Source organism: Octopus bimaculoides, chromosome 5 (genome assembly GCF_001194135.2).
Source record: "Octopus bimaculoides isolate UCB-OBI-ISO-001 chromosome 5, ASM119413v2, whole genome shotgun sequence".
NCBI classification, from domain to species: domain Eukaryota; kingdom Metazoa; phylum Mollusca; class Cephalopoda; order Octopoda; family Octopodidae; genus Octopus; species Octopus bimaculoides.
In genome coordinates, this window is record NC_068985.1 from 102,025,167 (window position 1) to 102,030,146 (window position 4,980).

Sequence of the window (4,980 nt, forward strand, 5' to 3'; positions counted from 1 at the left end):
ATATATATATGTGTGTGTTTATGTCTGTGCGTATATATGTATAGATGTACGTACGTATATATCTGTATATATGTATGCATGCATGTATGTATTTATGTATGTATGTATGTATATATGTATGTATGTATGCATGTATGTATGAATGTATGTATGCAGTAAGTCCCAAAGAGATAAGCATGGCTGAGATAGATAGAATATAAAAGATAGACAGAAACGAGAGTGAAAGTGAGAGAAAGAGAGAGAGAGAGAGAGAGAGAGAGAAAGAGCGACTGAAAGGGAGAGAGGGAGTAGGAATGAAAATCAAAGAATGTAAATGAAAAAATAGTGAAAGGAAAAGTAGAAAATTAATGTCAGCGATGTTACTGGAGTAAAGAGGAAAAGGAAGTTGATGTGAAAGTAGAGAACGGAGAAAGATGGAGAAAAATGAAAATGATATAGTTCAGAGGGAAAAAACAAGACTAGAGGAAAGGAAAGAATAAGAAAGAAAAGAAAAAAAAAGGTGAAGAATTAACAATGAAAAGGAGAACAGGAGTTTGATGAACTAGAAAGAAAGAAAAACGGAAGAAAAGTATAGCGATTTAAAAACATGGAGGCAAAAGATGTATCATAGAGAGATATGAATAAAAATAAGGAGAAAGTAAATAGAATGACGGAAAGTAGAGTGTAAAAGTTGAAAGAAAGTGATAAGGGTAGTAGAGTGAAAAATGATAGAACAGAGAGAGGGAGAGAGAGGGGGAGAGAGAAAATGGTGAATAGAAAAAGAAATACATTAAATGAGTTGAAAGTGATGTTAGGGGAGGAAAATGAAAAAAGAAAGAAGAGTACAAATTGACGATGATGATCAGATGGAAAGAAGGATTATGACTTCTAAATGGAAAGTTTGTCATGATAAACAGAGAGATGACAGCTGGAAAGAGGAAAAGAAGGAAAGAGAAAATGTTTGAATTTGGATGAAAGAAATGTTGAGAACAGCGTGTGGGTGTGAATGGAAAGAAAATAAAGGGATAGAAAGGAATCGAACAGATATAAAAAAGAGTGGAAAATATAATATTGTGAATGGAGGAATGGTGTTAAATACAAGCACAACCTGAAGAGAGAGAGAGAGAGAGAATGAGAGATAGAGAATGAGTGACTTATAATGAAAGAAAAAGAAGGTGAAAAACAAAACAGACATAAATAAGAAAAAGCAACAAAATAGGATTAGGAAAGATTTACACCGCCATTATTCTTCTTGTCACGATATTTTTTCAATGAAAATGTTTCACTTCAAAGAGAAACATAAAATAAAATACTTTCCCTATTCTAAAAATAAATAACAGAAACAGTACAAACGCCTCCTGGGACAAATCGATTTGATATATTTAAATATTGTTCAAATCCATGATTATTTATTGCAAATGATTTAAGGTTCGTATATCCACCGGTTGTTTTTATATCCATCATTAGGGTAGCGAAATGCTTCTTTTACAAGCTATAATTTTCCTACACATTTAAACCGTCTTCAATATGGTGCATGAACTAACAAGATAATGAATGATCCGATATTAGTAAAGAATTAGAGGACGTAAAAAGGTATTATCTGAGATAGTCCATGAAAGAGTTAATATGAATATGAACCCACCGGTTACCCGCGGTAACAGAGAGATTACCATCAGATACAAACAGAGTACAAGTGAGCAGATTATTAGTGACAATATCGACAGAGACAAACCCATCGAAATTCTACGAATGAAATACAGCAAGTGCAGTGCATGAAGAAAAACTTGGAAAAGAAACCTTGTGCGATGAGAAAATATGACAGGAAACAGTTGATTAATTAAAGAAATGCTGAAGCAAGAAAGCAACATGATGCAGGATTTCATGCTCTGCTCCACCGATACGATATTAAGATGAACAAGTAGCATTTGAAAACTACAGCTTTGACTAAATCTACAGGCCCTGTCTTCATGGTACTGTTTTGAGGTTCATAATTGAGCCTGTTAGCGGTTAAGATATTTGTGAAGTGCGATTTCGTCCTCGTCAGCCCTAACTTAATGACCTTCAAACATTATTTGAAGTAATGATATTCCTGTTATTCAGCGACTTTCCAGTATCTTCTTTCATGTTTTTTTTATTGAGGAAGACAATAGTTCCAGGAGTATCTTTTGGAATTTTAATTGTGCATTTTGCTATCTTGAATCTGATGCAAAGTTTACAAAACCTAAATAAAACTGCTATTATTTCTTAATTCAATGAAAGTTCAGCGTTTTCCTTCGTAAAAATAAATTTGATCAACCAGCACATGAGCAATTTCATATATTGTCGCTACTGAATCTTTAGGAAGAGAAGGCAAATACTGTATATGCATCAGTATGCAGAATATTTGTCGAATGCACGATATTCCACAACCCATTAACTGAACTTGATATACATATATTTTTGATAGAGTTGTCACGATTTTCACGGGCACAGCGAGAAAATAACAAAAAATTGTTTGTGCGAGTCCCCTTCTGATAAGAATCTGACATCACGCAATGCAATTTACTTCTCTGTAATGAAATGAGTACCCTGCGTTTGTTAGCGGTAACTGAGTCCCTGCACAGGATAAATACACTATAAATTATTCAATACAAGCACTGCCAACAGGTTATCTTCTATTTCCAGATGGTTAGCTTGAATGTCATAATGATGTGCTGGATGTTCAGGAAAACAAGTGTGTTCGAAGAGAAAGGGAACATGCAGGAGTTTTACTATTGCCGTTTGCATGGAGATATATAATGGCATTTAAGGCAGCAAGCTGGCAGAAACGTTTGCACGCCGGGCGAAATGCTTAGCGGTATTTCGTCAGCCGCTACGTTCTGAGTTCAAATTCTGCCAAGGTTGACTTTGCCTTTCATCCTTTCGGGGTCGATAAATTAAGTACCAGTTACGCACTGAGGTCGATGTAATCGACTTAATCCCTTTGTCTGTCCTTGTTTGTCCCTTCTATGTTTAGCCCCTTGTGGGCAATAAAGAATTGGATATATATAATGGCATTTGTTTTCACAATGTAATAATAGCAAGAGTGAGGAGTCTAAGGCAGGTCGTGTGTGAGTGTGTATATGTTAAATAAAATATGATAACAGAGCCAACGCAATTTCACATTCCTAGGACGTTTATAAATGTCCTAGGAATATTAAATTACCTGCGCTTTGTTATCTTATTGTATTCTTTATACATATATATATATATATATGTTGATCCCTTAGTTGAGCTAAATATTTCATAGCGTTGCCCCAAAATGGCCGCAGCCTTATGACCAAGGCTAATAAGAGTACGGAAATTAATGAAATAAATATAATTCTGTTTGTATACGTGTGTACGTGTGCATGTGTGTATATGTGTAAGTGTATGTATGTATATGCAAGTGCATTTGTGTATATGTGTGTGTTTATGTGTGTGTGTATGTATGCGTGTGTATGTGTGTGTGTGTATACTAGTTTTGGTGTTGTATTGTCTGAATCGTTAGAATGTCCTATGAGATTATTCCTTCATGTATCTAAGATAACTAAGGTTATTTGGTATGTACATTTGTAACGCAAACTTCTATGACTTTTTTGGTTCCACGCAGCTCCACCTTTGGTCTGTCATATAAAACATGATCATTATAAAGTGGCGAAAATTTCGTATAGAGGCGACTTCTAGTTTTCCACAATAAACTTTCTGCATGCCGACGCTATTTTTCAGCAGAAAAGCTGATATAAAGCAAATACAGACAAAATTAGACGAAACGCAGGTAAGAAGAAAAAGAAATAGAAAAGTACGGAATACTTATGAAGAAGTTTGAAATACAATTTCAACAGAAAACACGAACGAAATAATTTGAAACCAATGTTGTGACACGTTAAACTCAAGAATAGCTGCATATGATAGCACTACCATTACAGAAACGTTATCCATTTTATATATATATATATATACATATACATATATATAATATGCGAAAGCGAATGTCAGTGTGTCAGTGTGTCACACATTTTCAACTTTGTTCCTCTGACCGCCTCTCTCACTATTCACTGATACCTCTAACTGTATCAAGTAATTTAACCATAATACGTGCTTCATAACGTTTGGAACTGAAATACGTATTGAACTCACTCTCTCATACAATATTATCTCTCTCGTAACTTTCTACCATGAAAATGTTGGAAATTTTGTACTTTTGCAGTTATTAATGAAATTTGTCGGACCTATTTTCATACCCATCAGCCGTCGGAGCTATAGAAACGTAGCGCACTCCTACTGATTGAAAATAGATTCGACTAATGTTGTTATTACCTTAAAAAATACTAAAATGATACTAAATTTCAAACATCTTTATGTTCAAATACGTTTAGAGCAATTCCAAACCATAAAAATCGCACTTTAAAATAGTGTTTAGTGACAGCGGTGTAATTTTCCTTCAAACTACGAACAGTAGTTCAGTTACGTACCGGCTACTACAAATAATTGTTTGTACGAAAAGTAATGCTCTACTTACATCAAATTGTCTTTAAATTAAATGATGGCAGAAAAATTATCGTTGAATTTTTAAAAGGTAAGTTTATTGTTGCCTACGGCCAGCTACGTGTTAGTTGTGCAAGGGTAGGGAATGGAAGCAAGTAATTTGAACTGACCCCCGAATGGGAACACAAAAATAAATGTTGGTGAACACGCAGCTTTGCAATAAGTTCTAAGTCGACAAATTATATCATTGATTTGAGGAAAATTGTTCATTGCTTCAAAAATATTGTTCAAGTTGAATAAGATTTAATATGTACTCAATGCATGAAAGGTTATTGTTGGCCCCAAGGTCCAAAGAAGTGCCCTCCAGAGCGGCTTTAAAGGTAATATATATGTGTGTGTGTGTGTGTCTGTGTGTGTGTGTGTGTGTCTGTGTCTGTGTGTCTCTGTGTTTGTGTGTCAGTGTGTCTGTGTGTGTGTGTGAGTGTTTACATATATATATATATATATATATATATA